Source organism: Adelges cooleyi, unplaced genomic scaffold, assembly GCF_023614345.1.
Source record: "Adelges cooleyi isolate 19-005CV unplaced genomic scaffold, UGA_ACOO_1.1 ACOO_flye_CR_arks_rails_tigmint_CR_PRNA_167, whole genome shotgun sequence".
NCBI lineage: Eukaryota > Metazoa > Arthropoda > Insecta > Hemiptera > Adelgidae > Adelges > Adelges cooleyi.
This window is the reverse complement of record NW_026095824.1, coordinates 411097-422602: the sequence shown is the minus strand read 5'-3', so window position 1 is coordinate 422602 and position 11506 is coordinate 411097.

The window sequence follows — 11506 nt, the reverse complement described above, 5'->3', positions numbered from 1 at the left end:
AGGAGCGAATTTTCTCTTATCTTTTGAAACCTCTAGGTATTTTCTGGGGACGATTTATGAACAATTGAGGTGTTTCCTAGGAAAATTGGTGTAACGACACTAAAGGCATGAAAGTTTTTAAATGAAAAAAAAATCAAACTTTTGTAGCAGTTCTTATAATTACACCAACGGAGTAATTTTTGATTACATCAAAATAAAAAAATTGGTAACTGACGTTACTGAGTTGCACATCACTCGAGGTATGATTTGCAAATAACTATGTATAAAGCGAATAACAAGTGGCTCCATTAACTTGTTAGAATTTACAAAAATATAACTACACAATTAAAAATTAACTTGTGTTATTCAATTTTTACTAGGCTGATACAAAAAATCAATTATAATAAGTTGATTAAAATAACAATAAAAGACATACAACGCTCCAACAGAGCCTGATGCATAGAGTAAAATAGAAATTACATCCTGTAATATTGATATTTCTGATTATCAAATACTTAAAGTAATAAATCAAACTTCGAGTTATAAATTATTGATCAATACGATGGAAACAATCAATTTGATAATAATATATTTCACGGTGAAAAAAAATAAAATAGTGTATTTTTATTTATTGCATATATTTTGTATAATAGAAGTTCTAATAAAAAATTACCATTAATTAAACTCTAAACCGCGTAATCTTTTCCATTATACGCGTAATTAAAAATAATATGTAGGATGTATCATAAATATATATAACTCACAATACAATTGGTTATTGTGTATTATGTGATTTATACCATGCAAATAACGGAGTACCAGTTAAATAATAAATTATTGTTGCCGGTTTCTCCTGTTTCGAAAATTAACATTCCTGTAATTCTGTTATAAATTTGTTCACTAAAACAGGAGCTATTAATCGGCTGGAATGCAAGAACGACCTGGGCTATTATTTCCTTCGAACTTAAAAAAAAAATGACAAGACAAATGGGTTAATTAAATTTTAATAACCATTTCGATTGCTGCTAATTCATTTCATTTTGACAAGACTTCATTAAACAGGCGGGTTTATAAACAATATTTATTATTTGTTTACCATTTTTCAAAAATGCAATTTCATATTAACGAATTGTTGTGAGATTTACAATAACTTCATAAGAATATAGATATAGATTTAATATCAATTGCTATAATTAATTTCATGTTAAAGCATAATTGAATGTTCAATAGAAATTAGAAGCACAACATTTTAGCTTACTATTACAGAAAACTAAAAAAAACGTCATCATCGTAATACACTTCAGATTTAGGGTATACTGCGGTTGTGGAAGTTTTGCTTGTTTTTTGTTACAAGAAACGTATCCTTTGTGAAAACATAATGAAATGGTTTAACATGACTTGTTGAACCAAGTGAGTAACCAAGTAGTTAAAGAAGTATGCAACTTGTAAGAGAGATTGAAATAAAGGGAAGCGGGAGTAATGAGCGGCAGACTGAAAACAAAGATGATACATGTTATGAAATATGGAAGATTATAATATGTCATGTATTTCTACACGGTATACTGCATGAAAGCGATGAACAGGGTAACATGGGAAGGATAATTAAGGTATGTAAGCCTTACTGATGCCGTTTAAGAACAAAAAAGAAGTTTTTTGTGGGATTTTACTGTTACAAAAGTCAAAGAAGACCATTTATTTTGTAATATATGACTAACGTATGAAGCTTTCTATACTACTACGCTATCAGTATCAGCTATGTATAACAGTTTCCACACTATATCGATCCGATGACCTAGTCATTAAGTTGATTAAGAAAATGGCAGTTTGCCAATCGCTAGTCAATTATGAACATTTCTACTAAGTCATTTTGGTGAGTCTACAACGCAAACAAATAATAGTTTCTTCTCGGTGACAGTTACATTCATAAAATATGTAATTCAAGAGCGACCATTAAAACTCTCAACTAGATGAATTTCTTATATGATTCTAAGAAAATACCCTCTTAGAGTAATTTCGTCACTCCGTTACGTATAAATAAAAGATAACTGTGACCATCAAATATTTGTACGCTGTTATAGTACCCCTTTCATTATATATATATTCTATACCTATATGTACTCAAGTGTTGATGATAAGGTAAAGGGCTATTTATTTGCCAAAATAACAAATAAACTTGGGCAAAAAATACTTTGTTTTATTGGCACGACATAATATCATAAAAGATTGGTAAAAATAATATCCAATAGGAATATTGCATCATCTCTGTTTACTCAGTCGATTTTTTATTAACTATAGATTTTTTTTTAAATCCATACCAAATACTGTGTACATATTAAAGTGAATATATTTCCATTTCAATCTTCTTTATTTACGAATTACATTTTATTCTTGAGAAATCACTACCTAACTTATTTAAGATTAAAAACCCTGTTGCGCTTTATAATAAACTATTTAAGGTTAAAAGCTTCTTCTCAAATGTCAAAAGTGACCATAAAAAGTTTCGGAGCCAATAATGGCGAATGCTTCTGTTGGTATCGACATCGGTTAAGTTTCCATCAGGATACTTAGGGAATTCTGATTTGGGTAACACGAAGAAGTATCTTGAAATTCGTGAGCTTAAAGTTGGTGGGCGATAAAATAGCAGCCAGTCAATTATGCAAAGTAGGCAAGCTCAGGAAATTTATTTGAAAACTTTTTCACGCTGATATTCGCAAACACCGTATTGTGTGTATACAATATACACTGCTGATGGCCGAAATCCGATGAGAACAAAAATTTAAAAAAACGAATTAAGTGGCACAAAATAAAACTCTTGTTTTATTTATCCTGACAATCTGCTAGTGTTAGCCCTCAGAACTTATTCAAATATATTTGCTAAAACATAAATACGATTTTATCAACTTTTTCGTTTTTATTTACCTTTTTTTCTTTTAAATTAAAATCGTCGACAGATGAAATAACTTATTCAAAAATGTGTTTAATGTTTTTAGTTTTTGTCTTACATATAAATTATTAACGACAAAAATATAGTGTTTTTCAATAACACCAATACAATAAAACCTATTTATGAAAATATTTTCAGTTCATTTTAAACAAAAAAAATTAAAATCTTTTTAAAGTCGAAATTAAAAAAAATCCTTTGTCATTCGACTGATTGTTATGAGAAAATCGATTGCAAAACTTTTATCAAATATTACTATTTTTTTCATTATTATTATACATACCATTTATTATATTCACATTATACGCCTTGAGAATATACCAAATTCTAAGATCAGTTTAAGTTTAACTTAAAATTGTTTATATAAAAATAATTTTAGAACGTACGAACTGAAATATGATAAAATTGTGTTTTACACAATTATAGAAGCTATTAAAAACCTTATAGCTATTGCATAAAATCTGAGGTCAGAGTCGGTATTAGCGAGAGAACATTAAGAATGATACTTAGTTATTACTTTAGAAAAAATTTCAAAAAATTGTTGTACATTATTGTTTATTATATATTTATATATATATATAATAATGGATTTTCCAATCAAACACTATCTAAGTATGTAAAAAGTTTATGGGTTTATGGCATGGAGGCAACATGGTTGTAAATCACTTATCTCTATCAGTCAGTGTAATATCCCGTTCAGATTATATTGCAAGAAATTGTGTAAAAACAGCAGAAAGACTTTTTTTACCGTCAATGATATCTAGTGCAATGGTAACGAATTTATTTATTCCAAAACAGTAAATATACAAACGAAATAAAAAAAAAAACAATTTTTGACGACCCGGACAAAGCTTAACACAAACAAAAAAATAAGTAAAAACCATAACTTAAAGTTGTTTTTTAAAAAAAAAGAATATTTGTAATAAGAAAAATCCCAGTAAAACTCTGTTAAATGACGCTGATTTATTTCTAATGTCTTTCTTTCGTTTTCTGTCTGCTAACGCGAAATGGAAATGGAGAAATTATCAACGAAGAAGAATCGTTTTGCAAAAACAAAAATGATCATAATGAGTATTTTGACAGAAAGCGCTTAATGCTCACCCGCAGTCTTTTAATGCCATTTAAACTACCTGAGGACTATTAATGAGAATTCGAAAAAATCTTGTCCTAATGATTCATGGTGTAATTAAACTTACCGAAACTGAAAGGAAAAGATATTTCCAAACGAAACAAACGATCTCTGTCGGTATCCAACGTGAAACTTCACAAAAAAACCAATATAAGGACCACCCTGGTACATCTAGTCAATGTATGCTTGTATTGTTTTTTTTGTGATAGTTAAATTATTTATAAAACTAACGAATGAGCTTGCATTTATAATTATTTTTCGTAAAAACTATAACAATGGTAAAGATTAATGATAAATCTGGAGGACATAATGTACTTATGTACCTAATGACCTGGTTATATATACATGTCAAAAACGTCTGGCTTATTTATACGTGCATTATGTATTTTAATAATAACGGTAGTCAGCCGACGCGACGGACTTAATACATTCCGTGTGTGAGAATCTCCGTAGAGGAGTTAGCGAAATCCCTGCAAATGAAATATATAGCTGATATTGCAATCGGTATACATTGCCTTTGCAAACGATGAAAATCCCCAAATGCACTGCGCAGCTACCATTAGACGGGTGTGTTTTAGTAATACAAAACATTTAGCAGCCGACGAAATTATTCTGCTTACCTGATATGCTGTTATGCTTAAAAACTCATTGAACAATTTCTAACGCTCAAATTCATCAACTGTAATCATGTGCTACGGTGTATACTATTTGCGTCTCGAGACCAAATAGGGCCTAAATATATTGTATAAACGAATCGCATCATAATGAACCCCAATTGTACTGTAAAATGCAAGTTGTTTGTAATACACCGCAAACAAAACTACAGATTGAATTTCCAAATACACATTTAAAACGAAATATATAGTTTCTATTTGTGGTTTAACGCCTCTGACGTCCTACTTCCCGTCTGTGTTGTCGTGTCACGCCGATTATGGTAGTACAATATATCGGTTGCAATAATAACAATAATACAAATGCGACGCACTCCTGTCACTTGTGCTAATCGCTCGCGTCTCCTGAACACATCGGCGCGTTTCAGGGAAAACGTCGCACTCACACGTATGACTCACGACCACGGCACATTATACAGCCATCTATATGCATTTTATGTATGAATGTATGTATGTATATTCCACCGGAAAACCCCTGTAAGTCCGGTCGCATTTCGGGGATTATAACTTTAATGGCAAACCGAACGGTCCCGTCATAAAACCGGGACGCACCCCGTAAAACCCGGGAACGTTAAAATGTTGATTGATGCGAGCAAGCGGTTGTCAAAAACTCTGGGGTGACGTCGCACCCAGGTGGCGAGCGGCTCAAGGGTTCCTTGGCGCATAAATGTAATTTCGCCGACACAGCGGGTGGTTGCATTTAATATCACATATTATCACGGTACGGCGACAACGATCAAACGGCGCCTTGCTCGGATGGATTGGCTTCTTGAGATTCGCCCACAAGCTCCGCCGAAGTTCCTCAGACGTGCTAAATACTTTTACCGGCCGGTCGCCTTTCTTATTCATATACACTTTTGCTGGTCGTGTGTTTGTCGCGGTGTTCGCATGATGTTCGCCGACAGCATATTCCCTCGAGGCTGCCAAACTGTCTGAACGGGTTATGTAAATCAATCAAATACGACTTAGGGAACCTGTCGGGAGACATGCGCACTAGTAACAGCGGTTACCGCGGGTTGATCAAGTAGCAGCGGTAATAGTACTCGAGTACAGTATGCATCACGATTCGGTAAAACAGGATTATAACGGTCGAGTGTATATTCGTGCTGTATAGAACACGGTAAACCGACGGATTTCACAGGAAATGCTATTCGCAAAAGTCTTTAGAATGTCCTTAGCTGATCATACGTTTTTCGGAAACTATAGTGCCTAACGTTTTTTTTTCATGGCATTTCTTCTTAAACTCAAATGTATCTATTGCGTCAGACTAAAATACTACTGACAGTAATAGATGGTAGTTAAATTTTAAATTAAAAACAAATGCAAAATAAAATAACATTTTAATTACCCGTTTACCGAAAGAAATCACACATCAGAACTCAATCGAGTGAAATGAAAAGTATAATATTTTACATTAGTCAAACTTCCATGTAATGCAACATTGCATATTTTTATTATTTTGAAGGTAAATAAATGAACTATACCTTACATAAGAAATCGCCAATAAGTTATTTCCACAAACAAACGAGTCTGTATTAACTACAGTAACTATACTCAACTTTATTATAGTAAAATATTAATACTAACATTTTTTGTTTTGCAAGCACACTTTACGAAAAACATTAATATAAGACTGAACGAATTATTGTAAAATAACATTTTAGTTCGAGCATTAAAAAAAACAACATACCATTTCCATATTTGTATTCATCGTGTATACCCAAATGTGGAATACCAATTTTTTTAAACCGAATACAGGTATACCATAAAGAACCAGATAATGAAGGTACCGTACATTTGGTATCTATGTATTTTAAATTAATGGTTCTGACGACAGTCGATACTCGACTAACCAATTTAGAGAACAAAAACATGTAGTGCCTATAGAGCCTAGAAGAGAACACAGAGCCAACGATTAACGACAGCAACTGGGCCAATCAATCAATAAATAAATAAAATAATATACATCTGTCCTTTTTATATTCAATTAATGTACTACAAATTATCATATTTCTAATATTTATGTCATTGATTATAATCTTATAATCAATTCGCTAAAAAACTAATCTTATATTTAGTGTAATTTGTTTTAATTAATCAGTGTTTTTTTTAATTGGAATTAGAAACTGTGTAAGGGCGCTAAAAGTTTGGGATTAATCTTAGTATGAATTTTCTCAGAACTGAGAAGTGGCGTTCGTGCAACTCCGCGAGTGGCTCCGTTCGACAATAAACCATAATATAATTTTAATACAAATCGCGTTTAGTTAAATTTTATGAATAATTCTTATAAAGAATAATTTAATGTTGATAATTTTCTCGAACCAAAAAAATTATAATAATTAAATAACACATAATTTATACAAATGGTAAAACTATTTAGCACTTGAATGCATAATTTAATTTTTGTAATGATACTATTGATAAGACAAAACTAATATATATTTACTTTTGTATTAGGTACTTTGAAGTGCTGTATATTCGTTATTTAAATAAAAACAATATTACAAAATGAATTAAGCAACAAAAACTTTGTTTTGATAAAAAAATTTGCTATTACAAATAATTTATATTACTACCTATTGTAACTGGTGATAAAATCAATTTTTAAATAATATAATCATATTATAGAGGCTGGGTAACTTTTTTTTTTAAGTTTTGTAGTTTATTCTATATCAAAGAACGGTTTTGTCTAAGAACACATTTAAAATGTATTTACAATTCGGGTTTTTTTATTAATTTATTTACGGTTCTTATTTAAAAAAAAGACATCTATGGAATTTGATTTTCAATGTCACCTTATTTTTTCCAATGATTCTGCTTGTGTGGTTTCTTGCGAATTTTTAGTTGTTTTTTTTAATCGACGCATGTGAAAAGAATGGTTTAGGAGAAATTACGTTTTTTTTTTATCTCAGTGAATCGATAGACCGCACACGATCATGGATCGAACCAAACGGCTATTATATTTTAATTAATGCGTGTAGTCTTCGTGTTGTGTGGCGCCATTACTTACATGCAGTTTATAAGATGTAGTTAGGACCGTATGGAAATTGATACCCGTAGACTTTAACGGGTAAACGTTTATTAAAACTTCCTAACGACATCTAAAACTTGACAAAACTAAGTACTAACAACGTGAGACAAAAGCGCCACGTGTTTTATAGCTTGTATACTCGCTTTTAGGCACCAAGTCCGGGTGGACGTTGTAATAAAATAAAATAAAAAAACAAACTTCAACAATAGAATTTGCAAATTTTATCCGTTACGGTACGACGCGGCATATTAAATTATTATTCTGCTATACACAAAGTCCGGATTAAACAAATTCAATAAACGCTCGAAGAAAATAACAGACCGGCTTATAGCGCCAATAATAGGGGTTTGAAGGCAAATAACTTATCACAGCTAAGCCTATGATTTTTATAACAGCTATATATAATGTTAAATTAGTCGTTTTTCAAACACTGTATTAGTATAGTGGCAATTTTGTTTGACTCAAAATTATTATTACCATTTAACCAAGTGGCCGTTTTATGACCAAATGCACGAATACACACAGTTTAATCATAATATTGTGTTTGCGATGAAAACTAACCAACCGAAAAGGACGCCCCCACTCTTCCCCCCAACTAATTCACCAAGCACAAAGGGTGGAAGGGTGGAAGCACAGTGTGATCTCTATAAACTACACAAATACATGTTTGGAGTGTTTACATTTAACAAATTCCAACTGTACGCTACCTTTATAATTAAAATAAAACTCGCCGTCAATGTTAACCGGCTTTTTATTAAAATAATTATAATTACGAAATGCGTATGTTTATTTTTTCCTGTTGACTTTTTACGCGACACTTAACAACATTTCATCGGGTTAATGTTTAACGTCGGTAAATAAACTTCAAAACCAGCCAATTATCGCATCCAAAGTTATTTCTCTAACGCAACGGTTGCAACTTGAATGGCATCAAGGGTAGGCACTCAGACTGTAAACAAAATATAAGTTAGTATAAAATTGTAATTTAAAATTAAATTGATATTATCATATACAATTTTCATAATTTGATTAACGATATACATTATTATAATTATGATAACATTTAAATTTTGGCAAAACTAAATTACCCGATTAAAATTATTGCTAGTAGAAGATCTTTTCAAAATATCTATTGTTAAGAGCAATTTGCTTATGCATGATACATTAATTAGAATAATAAATAACATGTTTATATTAAACAATAAATAAATAAAAATGAAAGTTGTATTTATATTAGATCAACTGCCATCATTGAAATAATAACACATTTAGAATTCAATTTGTAATGTACTTGACATTTATTTAATAAGTATAAAAAGTTGTAAGTTCTCCATTAATTTGTATTTCTTGATTAACCAACTATAGTAATGTTCATTTTAAGGGCTTTTTTATAGCCCTCTTCGACAAACTCAGTTTTTATCGTCGTAGTTACTTGTACTCTCTGTTTAACCGGTATCCACAAATTTTAAATGTTTAGAAAATATGATTGAAACATGTAGGGTGAAGGAAGGTATTTTCGTGGCATAAGCAATTTCGTGATATAATTTGTTTGATCGTATCGCGTAATTCCCTATTAGAAAATTGTCTTGAAAATCACACTGATTGTTAAAATAACAGTTATTTTACGAAAATACCTTCCTTCACCCTAATTAAAATTTTATTTTTCCATAAAATATGATTTAAAAATACTGTAAAAAAAAATATTATTACATTTTTTCAATGAAATATAAATAAAATATTTTTTGTGTATGGTCAAAAAACCAACTTTTCTTTGTGAAGACATAATGTCACACTCAACTACAAAATCATAATACATTTTAACTCATCCCCTTTTGTCCAAACGCCGCAGTTATATTATTGCTGTGTGGGATATACTGATACAGAATTCGTCTGTTCTGACGTTCTGTGACAAGCGTCGACGGACGGGAAATTCGGCGGCCTAAGCTCATACTAAGCGGCAGTTATTGGTCTAGGAAAACAAAACTGGCCGCTTAATAATACCTTTTTTTTTTTTTTTTTTAAGTAATCTCCTCGTCCACCGTAGCAACGCGATGCTAAACGACGGTACAAGAAAACGAAAAACACTCGGGGGGGGGGGGCGGTATATGTCGTAAAAACCAATAGGTATAAGACCTGTGTACTACACAACAAAACACATATATATATATATATACGCATTGGAGATGTCTCGTGTAACAACAACACCGACGACGGCGGCGGTGGGTTCGTGGTTCGCTAGGGTAAAAGAATAATAGTAAATAATATATATATACATATACATACGCGGTGTATATAAGACGTCGAGGGGTGACGAAGACCCACGGGAAGAGGGGCGGGAACCGAGCAACAGGGATTACTGTTGCAGAATCGTAGGGGACGTTTCTGACGGTCCGAAGAGGGCGGCCGTGTGCTTTCGCGGCGTCCGACCGTATACTATTATTGTATTGTACAAAACGCGTGGCTCGTTGTGCGTTTTTATTATAAACATATACACACATAAATGGCTCGTGTATGCTCACTCGTATTATATTTACTATTATTATTATTATTATTATAGATGATATCAATGTATGGCAATGTTGTATTATGACGTGTTGACTCATAATCGTTGAGGGAACGGGCGTTGGGAAAAACGCGCCCTTCGTCACCGCGATTCTGTATTCTAATAATATAGCGATATTTTATTCATCGCAACCGTCCCGGTTTTTGGCGGTATAATGAAACATTTAATAATTTATCACGGACCAACGGCACTAACGCCCACGTCGACCGGGCTAATTGCAAAAACACTATTATACTACACATTGGGGTGGTTGGCCTCTAGTTGGCATAATAATAATATGTGTATAACCTGTGGAGGGCGACACAGGACCTGGGACGCCAGGTGTTCGCTAACCTAACCGGACGGGCTATATACTGCATCGGTATTATAGTCGAAGCGGGTGACTTTAAACTTTTTAGGGCCGACGGCAACGAGCAAAATATACAGCTAGTATTATGTAACAGGTCGAGTCGTAAAGAGGAAAAAATACCGCTGATGGCCGCACCGGTTGACACACATAACCTATGTACATGTCGGTATACAGCATTAAGCCGTAAGCGCACTATAGAAAATAAAATAAGGTAATCATAATAATAACGGTGTGTAATAAAACACCAATATAAAATAGAAGCGTATAAAAACTGTAATTTTCTAAAGTTGCCTTACACGAAGAGTGCCAATCGACCTTGTAAAATAAACGGATGTAAAGCTATTTCTTTAAAGGACGCCACACCACCTATTTATTAAGAAGTAAAATATAGGCAATTTTTCGCAAAAATATCATTACAGTAATGAGGATTTGTAAAATGCAATACAATTTAAACTTGGTATACTTGAAGTAAGACAATATAAATAAATAATATTAAATTAAGAAAACGCATCAAGCATTACCATCAAATATATCGAGAATGTTCGTTTATATTTTGACGGAACCGAATTGGATATGAGTGAAAAGACAGATGACTTAAATGCCTCGTTAATTGATAATAATAATGTTAATTGACACATACAATACAGTACATAAGTAATACACAAGAAGACGGGAAAATAAATAGATAAAGAAGGAGAAATACAATATAACTATAACATCAAACGATGTTTACGTCGTAGTTCAACGGCTGTAAGGCGATCATATTGTCGTCCTCCAACTTTGGTAGGGTCGCCAATGGAAAGGGAGACGATGACCGCAGACGATGGTGGTTGCTATCATTAT